The sequence below is a fragment of the Ovis aries genome, chromosome 3, assembly GCF_016772045.2.
Source record: "Ovis aries strain OAR_USU_Benz2616 breed Rambouillet chromosome 3, ARS-UI_Ramb_v3.0, whole genome shotgun sequence".
NCBI classification, from domain to species: Eukaryota; Metazoa; Chordata; class Mammalia; order Artiodactyla; family Bovidae; genus Ovis; species Ovis aries.
The window spans coordinates 171220391-171233019 of NC_056056.1; positions in this window are offsets into that span (position 1 = coordinate 171220391).

Below are 12629 nucleotides of genomic sequence, written 5' to 3' on the forward strand. Positions count from 1 at the left end.
TATGGATCTCTTTTCCCCTCCCGCTATCTAACCATATTGTTGAAAGAGGAATTTGGAGGACTTAGTTCAGTTCAGTCGCTCAGTTGTGTCCGACTCTGTGACCCCATGAACTGCAGCATGCCAGGCCTCCCTGTCCATCATCAACTCCCGGAGTCCACCCAAACCCATGTCCATCGAGTTGGTGATGCCATCCAACCATCTCATTCTCTGTCGTCCCCTTCTCCTCCTGCCCTCAATCTTTCCCAGCATCAGGGTCTTTTCCAATGAGTCAGCTCTTCACATTAGGTGGCCAAAGTATTGAAGTGTCAGCTTCAACACCAGTCCTTCCAATGAACACCTAGGACAGATCTCCTTTAGGATGGACTGGTTGGATCTCCTTGCAGTCCAAGGGACTCTCAAGAGCCTTCTCCAACACCACTAAATGCGCTAAAAATGAAATCCATTCATTCACCTATTTATTAAATATGTATTTAGTGTCCAGTGTCTGGCAGGGTGCTTGATGTCAGGTATTCCAAAATGAACTAGAGGGAATTCCCTGGCTGTCCGGTGATTAGGACTCCTTCCTTCCACTGCAGTGGCCTAGGTCTACGTCCCTGGTCGGAAAACTAAGATCTCCCAGGCCCCCTTGTTGTTGTTGTTCAGGCAGGGCCAAAAAAACAGTCGGAAATGAACTAGATCTGGCCATTGTTCCCAGAGAGAGTCTAGTTGGGAAGATAAACACAGAAACCACTAAATACTATTTAAAAAAAAAAAAAAAAAGTTGTTACAGCAGACGTTGTGCCATGTATTGGATGGGAACCCATACAAAGGAGGTCAGTTATTTCTACTTTGGCCCCAGATGATTTTTAAGAGGGCCTTCAGGTAGAAGAGGGGGTGTGGAGATTATCCATGCGTGCATGCTCAGTCGTGTCTGACTCCTTGCAACCCCACAGACTGTAACCCACCATGCTCCTCTGTCCCTGGTATTTCCCAGGCAAGAATACTGGAGTAGGTTGCCATTTCCTACTCCAGGGGATCTTCCCGACCCAGAAATTGAACCCGAGTCTCCTGTGGCTCATGCGTTGCCAGGTGGATTCTTCACCACTGAGCCACCTGGGAAGCCTGTGGACAGTGTTGCTGTTGTTCAGTCGCTCAGTCGTGTCCAGTTCTTTTCACCCCCATGGAATGCAGCACGCCAGGTTTCCCTGTCCTTCACCACCTTACGCAGTTTGCTCACTCATGTCCATTGATGCTGTGCAACCATCTCATCCTCTGTTGTCCCCTTCTCCTCCTGCCTTCAATCTTTCCCAGCATCAGGGTCTCTTCCAATGAGTCAGCTCTTTGCATCAGGTGGCCAAAGTATTGGAGCTTCAACTTCAGCATCAGTCCTTCCAATAAATATTCAGGGTTGATTTCCTTTAGGGTTGACTGGATAAAACCAGAGGACTTAAGTCTCAAGGGGTTTGCAACAACAATATTTCCTATCAGGACACACAGTTTTCTCTTTCAACATTTTATTAACACCCCTGGTGTCTCTTTTGGTGAGGTTGCAAGAAATTGAGCTTGTCTGCCGAGACAGTTCTCATCCACTATCTGCCAACCATAGGAGCACCTAGGGCCCAGCCTGGGCCTGGGCCTAGAAAGTGTGTTTCATTCAGAGAGAAAATATTAGCTGCTCTCTGGTTCGAAGAGGTGAACAACATTCTTCAATTAACTGTATCAGCGCTAAAGCCAATGATCCATCTCCATCTGTCTGTATCTTACACTATATTCTCAATGAGTTTGAAACTCAGGAGACAAGAATGCTTTAAGTGTTGGGCACCTAAACACCATCTATCTCTGAGTCACCTTTTGCTCAGTCTTGATGAAAAATGAACAACCAAAGTAAACAGTCCTGCACAATGAAGAGCCTCTTGCCCTGGGCTTGCAAACTATAAACCTCGAATATGGATATGGTGTACTTGGAAGGCATACTTTGAGCTTGATAAGAAAATGACCCTAAACAGAGAGCTTTAACTAGTTGATTTAAGCAAAGTTGAAATAACTCCTGATATGTCTATATTTAGCTTAGTCCTTGCTTTACTCAAGGTAAAAAGATAAAAATGTTAACATTATGAAATACTTGTACTTTTCAGCTTTAGGCTTGAAAAGCTTGCTTGTTGTCGGAAAACATACTTTAATTTTGTCCCCTGCTTCTTCCTTTCAAGATAAACATTGTGCGCTCATAAAACACAAGTCTATTGTAAGTGACCTCATGCCTTCCGTTTTTTTTTTTTCTGAAAAAGAAAGCCAAGACAGCTTTTATTTATTTTTGCAAAATAATAACTAAAGCAAATTATTAAGAAATTTCATTGCTTCTGATAGAATTCCAAGAGCCAAAACATAACATGGCCCACTGCTTATTTTTTTGTGAATGCAAATATATCATGTATATATAAACAAATACACATAGTTATCACATAAGTGGGGCTTCCCTGGTGGCTCAGGTGGTAAAGAATCTGCCTGCAATGCAGGAGACGTGGATTCAATCCCTGCATTGGGAAGATCCCCTGGAGAAAAGAATGGCAACCCACTCTAGTATTCTTGCCTGGAAAATCCCATGGACAAAGGAGCCTGGTGGGCTACAGGGTCGCAAAGGGTCGGACATGACAGTGACTAGCACACACACACATCTCTGCAATATAGACATCATAAAGGCAGGAGACTGGCCTATCTTATTCATAACTATATCCCTACCCTTAGCATTCCCTATGTGGCTCAGACGGTAAAGAATCTGTCTGCAATGCAGAAGGGTCACAAAGAGTTGGACACGACTGAGCGACTTCACTTTCACTTTTCACTTTCATGCATTGGAGAAGGAAATGGCAACCCACTCCAGTGTTCTTGCCTGGAGAATCCCAGGGACAGGGGAGCCTGGTGGGCTGCCATCTATGGGGTTGCACAGAGCTGGACATGACTGAAGCGACTTAGCAGCAGCAGCAGCTAGGTCTCTAAATCTCTGTCATGTTTATTGTTATTTACTCTTTGTTTGTGTCATTTTGTATGTTACTTTGTACTGTCTCAACTTTTTGCTAAATATTTTTTCCCTTATGCTTTGGCTCATTCTCTCTATTTTTGTGTGGTCTTATATTTCATTGATTTGTGCCTTTATCTTTGCAATTTCCTTTCCTCTTATTCTCTTAATTTACTACCTTGCTCTTTTTTTTTTCCTTCAGGACACACCAGTGGGGCATTTTAGTTCTCTGCCCAGGGACCTCGGCAGTGGAAGCACAGAGTGCTAACTCCTGGACCACCAAGGAATTCCCTTCTTCGTTGCTTCTTCAGCTAGTTTCTCAAATGTAATACTTAGATCAAGTTTTATTTTTAGTGTTTATTGTTTTTCATTAATATCCCCAAACTATAAGCTTCAACTACTAATTTTACTGCATCCCACGTTCACTGAGACTTGGGGCTCGGTTCCAGACCGAAGCTAAGGTGGTAACCTGGGTTCTCTGGGCGTGCATGGCTGGGGCAGAGTAGCACTGTATCTCCACACACTGGTACACTAACCCACCACGCAGGACGTGGAAGAAAACAGCGAAAATCACACGCTGGACTCAGGAAGCGCCCCCTTCCTCCCTGCAATAGACCTCCACCGCCCTCTACTGGCAAGGTTTAGGATCACACTCACTACGAAAGAGAAAGTCCATTAATACAGAGATGGTTCTGAGCGGATGAATTTGGAGCTGAGAGGCACCCACGGATAACCAGCACATCCCTGAAACTAGGGTTCCGGGTGTGGTTTAGATTCTCTTAGTCAGGTGAATTCACAGAACATTTTAATCTGGCAGTGACATGGAATAAGAAGCTGGGGAAAGGGTACCCCGCTTTTTTGCTAATGAGGCATGTGGAGATGTGATGTGGTTCTGAAGCCAGCATTGCTGGAAGTGGCTTCTTGACTCTGTAGGAGACGTCCTGATCTGCTCTTCCCTGGCCCACCGTGGCAGAATCAGAATCCACAACTCCCTTGGAGCTCAGTTCAGCTCAGAGTTCGGGAGCACTTCCTTGCAAATTTAACTTAAAGTCTCTTTTTGTTCAGTCCTCCTGATTGTTCATGGATGAACCAGCTGAATCCTTTTCTGTTTAAATCAATGAATAGATTCTTTAGTCTACAAATAATAATTTGACCAAAGCAAAAGAATGTATTCTATATGATGTTGACACCCTGGAATTCGTAGACTTCCTTTGTTGCCTGGTACATGGTCAATTTTTGTGAGTTTCAGATTTGTTCCAAAATAGTATGTATTACCCTTCTTCTTTCTCTTTCTCTCTGTATCCTGGCTCCTACACTCCCCCATTTAAGTTCTCATGAGCCATCCATCTAACTAGAGGTTCCAACAATTTCCCAAGATCATTATCAAGCCCACCATGATATACTTTGCAGAATCTATTTGCAAAATTTAATCCTACCCTTCTGTTTGAAAGTTGTGTCCATTTCCTGATTCCCACGTCTTTGGAACTTTCTGATCTCCACAATTTTTTTTTTTTTTGGATTGTTTTCTGGTTTTCTCCTCCATACAGCCAAAGTAATGGGCACTCAATGTATGTATTTGACAATCTGTAAGCCCTGATTATCTAACTTACTGCATGCTACATGCATAATTAAATAGGAAGAATTTTCTATCATGCACAGCCTGTCTTTAAGAATACTGTCAGGAGTACTCTGATAGTTTGCTACAAAGCTTTGGCAAGGTTCTAAATTCATTATAGCCACTATAACCAATGTTAAGGAACAGTATAAATCCCAGTGATGCCAAATTATGGGCACCAAATTTCAGAGTTACTGACAGTTTATCTAAAGTGCAAATGTTGGACTTCCCTGGTGGTCCAGTGGTTAAGAATTCACCTTCCAGCCACTCTCGCCTGCGATGGCCATACTCTTCCTGTGGAGTGTGTGTGTGTGTGCTTAGTTACTCAGTCATGCCCAACTCTTTGCAACCCCATGGACTGTAGCCAGCCAGGCTCCTCTTTCCATGGAGATTCTCCAGGCAAGAATACTGGAATGGGTTGCCATGTCCTCCTCCAGGGAATCTTCCTGACCCAGGAAGCAAATCAGGGTCTCCTGCATTGCAGGAAGATTCTTAACCAGCTGAGCTACCATCAAAGCCCTCTGTGGAGTGTGTTCCTCTCTAAATAAATCCACTTATTACTAAAAAGTAATTATCCACCAAAAAAAAAAAATCCACCTTCCAATGCAGGGGATGAAGTTTTGATCCCTGATCAGGGAGTTAAGATCCCACATGCCGCAGGGCAACTAAGCCTACACGCCACAACTATGACCTGATAAATAAATAAATATTTAAAAAATAAAAAAATAGCCAAATAAATAAATATTTAAAAATAAAAAATAAGTAAAAAATGTAAATGTCACAGTAGAAGGCAATATAACTGTTGCCTCTGACATTTCAGGCCAAGAGGGTTAGGAGATAACTATGGTAAGACTCCCAAGAGGGTACAAAGGGAACGAGTTAATAATGATTAGCATTATGTGTGAATAGAGGGAAACTCATGAAAAAGAAAATCCATTTTCTTTTGTCTTTCTTTTCTATCATCAAGTACAAACTAGCTGCAGGTTTTGCTCTATTGCTTCACTGTAAACTGTATGTATAACGAAACAAAACAAATTTCTAGGACTTCCGTGGTGCTCCAGTGGTTAAAACTATGTTCTTCCAATACAAAGGGCATGGGTTTGATCCCTGGTTGGGGAACTAAAATTCCACATGCCTCCTGTGACCAAAAAAAAAAAAAAAATTCTAAAAGCTATATTCTGAGTTCCCTCCCTTGCGATGTAGACAGTTCTATTCCTCCCTAAGCTGATATCCTCTTTGGGTCCTCAACTGAGATGAGATAGGGCTAGTTTTTTTCATGTCTCCCATACCACCTCATACTGATCTAAATTGGATAGTTAAGTTATTCTTCTTGGCTTTATTTTCACTTCACTATGTGCAGATTTGTTGCTAATTAATTCTGAGAAGTTCTTCTGGATAAGCTATGAATATTCCTTTTTTAAAAAATGAAACATTATTTTATATTAAGACAATTTTCTCTCTAATAATATTAAATAAACAGTTATAGGTCTTGGGAATTCCTTGGGGGCCCAGTGGTTAAGACTCCACTCTTTCATTGCTGAGGTTTGGGTTCAATCCTTGATGGGGGAATTAAGACCCCACAAGCCATGTGGTGTGCCCCAAAAATAAATAAATAAATAAAATGTTTAATTTAAAAAGATAAGAATGAACACATTTTTAAAAAAAGTTATGAGTCAAAGCCAGTGTCTGTTGAGCAATCATGGAACAATGTTTTGGTTTCTGTATCCATTTATTGCCCTAATTCTTTTGCCTCGACTTCCTAGAATATTATCTAGTTAACATTATTTTAAAAAAAAAAAAACAGCTTTTAGTTCAATTCAGTCGCTCAGTCGTGTCCGACTCTTTGCAACCCCATCAATCGCAGCACGCCAGGCCTCCCTGTCCATCACCAACTCCTGGAGTTCATTCAGACTCACGTCCATCGAGTCAGTGATGCCATCCAGCCATCTCATCCTCTGTCGTCCCCTTCTCCTCCTGTCCCCAATCCCTCCCAGCATCAGAGTCTTTTCCAATGAGTCAACTCTTCTCATGAGGTGGCCAAAGTACTGGAGTTTCAGCTTTAGCATCATTCCTTCCAAAGAAATTCCAGGGCTAATCTTCAGAATGGATTGGTTGGATCTCCTTACAGTCCAAGGGACTCTCAAAAGTCTTCTCCAACACCACAGTTCAAAACAATCAGTTCTTCGGTGCTCAGCCTTCTTCACAGTCCAACTCTCACATCCATAAATGACCACAGGAGCTTTATAGAAGGATAATTTACATACCATAAAATTGAGCCATTTTAGGCCAACAGTTATTTAAGTAAATTTATGAGTTGTTCAACCATTATGGTAATCCAGAATTAGCATTTGTAATAGTTTCATTACTCTAAAATTCTCTTGGGGATTCCCTGGTGATCCAGCAGGTAGGACTCCTGAACTTTCAATGAGAGGGTGCAGGAAACTGCCTGATCAGGGAACTAAGATTCTGCAAGCCATGCAGAGCAGCAAAAAAAAAAAAAGAAAAAAAGTTATCCTGGACTTGTTTGCCATTCTGAATAGTATTCAATTGTATTCCAGGACCATGTTTTGTTCATCCATTCACTGAACATTTGAAGGGCTTCCCAGGTGGTGCTAGTGGTAAAGAAACCCCCTGAAAATGCAGGAGACAAAAGAGATTCAGGTTTGATCCCTGGGTTGGAAAGATCACCTGCTGGAGGCAATGGCAACTGACTCCAGTATTCTTGCCTGGAGAATCCCATAGACAGAGGAGCCTGGTGGGTTAGAGTCCCCAGGGTTCCAAAGAGTGAGACACGACTGAAATGGCAGCACATATGCATGCATGGACATTTGAATCATTTCTGGATTGGGTCTAAGTAGTTGTTTTGCTTTGTTTTTAGGATTGCATCTAATTATTTGTAATGCTGCTATGAACAATGCATATACATATCTTCAGGTGGACTTATGTTTTCATTTCTCTTGGGTAAATATAAAGGCATGGGCTTGCTGACTTACGTGGTAAGTTTACTTTGACATTTGAGAAAAGTCCCAAACCATTTTCCAAAATGGGCATACAAGTTTTCCTTTCCCGGGAGCTATGCAGGAGGGTTCCAGTTTTCTTTCATTCTCTCCAACACTCCGCATGGTCTCTTGTTTTAATTATGGTCACTTGGTACACTTTTGATTTGTACTTTGCATTTCCCTAATGACTAACGATGTTAGCATTGTCTCAGATCTTTGTTAGTTATTTGTATGTCTTCTTTGATTAAATGTCAATTCAAATCCCTTGCCAATTCTTTTTAAAATTTCACTTTCATTTATTTATTTATATTTGGCTGTGCTGCGTCTTCGTTGCTACGCTTGGACTTTCTTTAGTTGTGGCGAGTGGGAGCTACTCTCTAGCTGTGGTGTGCAGACTTCTCATTGCAGTGGCTTCCCTTGTCAGTCCCGGAAGTGTGGGCTCAGTGCTTGTGGCACACGGGCCTAAATGCCCTGAGGCATGTGGGATCTTCCTGGACCAGGGATCAAACCTATGTCTCCTGCATAGGCAGGCAGATTCATATCCACTGGACCACCAGGGAAGTCCCCCTTACCAATTCTTAAATTGGATTCTCTTTTTAACCTTTGACAACCTGCTTTCTATCCTTGCTGCTACTAAAACTGCCCTCTGAAACAATAAAACATCACTGAAATAATGAATCTTGACACATCCAGGAGTGTTTTCTTATTCGTCTTCACCTTAACCTTTCTGCACCATTTGGTAATATCTTCAATAACCCCCTTCTTCGGCTGTACCATGTGAGATCTTAGTTTCCTAGCCAGGGATCTAACATGGGCCCATGACAGTGTAAGCAACGAGTCCTAACGACTGAACCGCCAGGGAATTCCCAAATAACCTCCTTCTTGAAATGTTGTCTTACTTTGATGTTCATAACAGAATACTTCCTTGATAATTCTGAAGTATTTTTTTTTCCTTTGCCAAGTGCCACAGATTTGTGAGATCCTAGTTCTCCACCCAGGGATTGAACCAGAGTCCTAACCACTGGACCACCAAGGAATTCCCTTCAAATGTCTTTGATAACTTCCTTTTTTGGGTGGTATTCTCCTGTCCTCTCTAGGTGGTCCAGATCACATAGTCTAGATCTCTGCCCTCTGCTCTTCTCCTTTTCCGTTTTTTTCCATAGCATATTATAATATTATAATATCTCTAAGGAAATATCTAAGAAGAAAGGAGGTGTTTAACAACATCTTCAAGGAAATGGTGTTCTCAGAATCTGGTGAGAAGGGAAGCTGCGAAGGGGGACCTGCCCAAAGGAGCTGCAGTCATGGGCTAGAGATGCAGATACTATCGGAACAGACGCAGCCAGTCAGGCAGAAGCTACAAGAGTCCGGGGGAAGAAAGACATTTATGGGGTCGGCAAAAGATATGGAAATGAATCTGGGAGCAAACGGAGAATAGTCAACGTAACATCCTGTTGTTCCTTCTCATGCAATGTCTAGAACAGATGTCATCGTAGCGCCCGCATCACCTCCCTGTTTTACCTTCTGTGCCTCTATCAGTGGTAACGCTGTTCTCATCATCTCCTGGGCTGGAACCTCAGAAATCACTCTGACCCTCAGTCAGCGATCTCTTCTGCTTGCAAATTCTCTGTTCCTGATTTGACATTAGCCACCTCATGAGGTTGAATCAAACAATGGTTAAGATCTTGCATAAATGTGAGATTCCATGGTTTTATGTTACTCAATAGTGTATCATGATTTTATTGTAATTCTCAAATGTGTGTTTGTCTTTTGAACAAGACAGTACCTTTTTGGGGGGTTGGGGGGCAGGGTCTACTGCCTGCAACACAGGAGTCCCGGGTACTATCCATGGGTCTGGAAGATCCCCTCAACAAGGGCATGGCTACCCATTCAAGTATTCTGGCTTGGAAAATTCCATGGACAAAGGAGCCTGGCAGGCTGCAGTCCATGGGGTCTCAAAGAGTCAAACACAACTGAGTGACTAACACTTTCAATTTCACTTCTACTCTCTATATGCCTTCAAACCTTCTTCATGCCCATCAGGTTTCTGTTAGAGTAGGCGTTCAGAAAATGTTTATAAAAAGAGAAGGCAATGGCACCCCACTCCAGTACTCTTGCCTGGAAAATCCCATGGACGGAGGAGCCTGGTAGGCTGCAGTCCATGGGGTCGCTAGGAGTCGGACATGACTGAGTGACTTCACTCTCACTTTTCACTTTCCTGCACTGGAGAAGGAAATGGCAACCCACTCCAGTGTTCTTGCCTGGAGAATCCTAGGGACGGGGGAGCCTGGTGGGCTGCCGTCTATGGGGTCACACAGAGTTGGACACGACTGAAGTGACTTAGCAGAAGCAGCAGCATAAAAAACATAGATGAATGATTCAGACATGGGCCTAAAACTTGCCTAAATCTTTTGTCCAAATTACAGATTTTGAGAACAAACACTTAACCCATTTTGTTACTGAACAGAACTCAGTTTCACTCACCCAATATGCCCAAAGCCAATCTACTGACTCTGGGTTATAGTGAAGGAAACTATAGACTATTATTTTGCAGGACATCAGGCAAGGAGACCAGGTACTCCCTGTTGGCAATGGTTTTTAAAGGCAACACTAGGATGAAGGTTGCAGGATGTGTGATCAGCTTGTGGACATTCTTCTAATTGTTGGTGGCAATGAGGTAGAGACCACATGTAACATACTTATTCCATGTACTCAGTCATGTCTGACACTTTGCAACCCCATAGGCTGTAGCTTGCCAGGCTCCTCTGTCCATAGAATTTTCCAGGCAAGAATACTGGAGTGGGTTGCCATTTCCTATTCCTGGGGATTTTCCCAACCCAGGGATCAAACTTGCATCTCTTCCATGTCCTGCACTGGCAGGTGGATTCTTTACCACTAGCGCCACCTGGGAAGCTGTGATAGTGAGGTAACAAGATAATATTTCTGGAACCTCATTCCTCAACTTTCTGGTTCCAGCAAGTCTGGTTAGCAGTTTCTATTCAAGGAGGGTCCTGGTGTTGATAAAACAACTCCAGGATATGCATCAGCTTGTTCTATATATCTGTATATCTATTTATCTATAGCCTTTCAGGAGGACCCGAAACCATGCATCTCAGACTGGGACACAAACCCGGGCAAAACCCATGGTCTTTTAACTGAGATCACACACCAGGCTTCAGTACTTACTGAAGTTTGGGTTCTCTCTCTCTTTTTTTTCCTTTTTAAAATATTTATTTATGTATTGGCTGTGCTGACTTTTCTATAGCTGTGGAAAGTTGGGACTGTTGGTCGTGGCTTTTCATCGTGGTGGCCTCCCTTGTGGAGCACAGGCTCTAATTTCCAGGGCTTGCAGCAAGTGGGCTCAGTAGTTGCGGCACATGGGCTTAGTTGTTCCAAGGCTTGTGGAATCTTCCCAGACCAGGGATTGAACCTGAGTCCCCTCGCTGGCGGGCAGATTCTTATCCACTGAACCACTAGGGAAGTCCAAGCTCAAGGTCTTGACATTTCATCACAAAGTGACAAGTAAGAAGTGTATTTATTTAGAGAAACACACTCATAGAGTGTGAGCCATCTTAGACATCGAGAGTGGTGCCAAATATGGTGTGGTTAGTTTTTTTTTTCCAATAATTTTATTATTTCATTTTATTTTTTGTCTGCACTGGGTCGTCCTTGCTGCACGCAGGCTTTCTCTAGTGGTGGCGAATGGGGTTTCTCCCTCGTTGCAGTGCTCGGGCTTCTCACTGCAGTGGCTTCTCTGTAGAGAACAGCTCTATAGTGTGGGCTTCAGCTGTAATATGTGGGCTTAGTGACCTCTTGGCATGTGGGAGCTTCCCAGGTGAGGGTTTGAACCCGAGTCTCCTGCACTGGCACAGAGCCTTTAGGGAAGCCCCGGTATGGTTAGGGTTTTGTTTTTTTTTTAATGTTTTATTTATTTATTGGACATGCATCATGTGGGATCTTAGTTCCCTAACCAAGGATCGAATCCATGCCCTCTCTGACTCTGGGAGCTCAGAGTCTTAACCACTGGACCACCAGGGAAGTCCCATGGTTAGTTTTTATGGGCTGGATAATTTCATAGGCTAATAAATGGAAGCGAGGTGAAGTCGCTCAGTCATGTCCGACTCTTTGTGACCCCATAGAATGTAGCCTACCAGGCTCCTCCGTCCATGGGATTTTCCAGGCAAGAGTACTGGAGTGGGTTGCCATTTCCTTCTCCAGAGGATCTTCCCAATCCAGGGATCGAACCCGGGTCTCCCACATTGTAGGCAGACGCTTTACTGTCTGAGCCACTAGGGAAGCCTAATAAATGGAGGATTATTCCAACTATTTCAGGGAAGAGGCAGAGATTTCCAGGAATTGGGCCACCACCCACGTTTTGATCTGTGATAGTTGCCCTCAGGGAAAGCCTTGTGGCTCAGACAGGAAAGAATCAGCCTACAATGCAAGAGACCTGGGTTCTATCCCTGGTTCAGGATGATCCCCTGGAGAAGGAAATGGCTGCCCACTCCAATACTCTTGTAACAGGAGGGAAGGGCAGGGCACAACTTTTGAAAGAATGACATAGCCCAAGGACACAAAATAAACCAAGAATGGGACCAAGATGGAGAGTAGACCTTGATCCTTGATCAGCAAGTGGAATGGCACACCCAGAGGTGCCAGGAGGCTTCCAAGGGACTGTTAAGAACAGGGAGTGGGTTCATTCCAGTTGCTCAGTCGTGTCCAACTCTTTGCGACCCCATGAATCGCAGCAGCCCTCCCTGTCCATCACCAACTCCCGGAGTTCACTCAGACTCACGTCCATAGAGTAAGTGATGCTATAAATCCTGGAAATATCTACCCCTTCCCAAAAATCAGTTCAGTTCAGTTGCTCAGTCATGTCCAACTCTTTGCGACCCCATAGACTGCAGCATGCCAGGCTTCCCTGTCTATCACCAGTTCCCAAAGCTTGCCCAAACTCATGTCCATCGAGTTGGTAATGCCATCCAAACATCTCATCCTCTGTCCCAGCCACATGGGTTCAAGT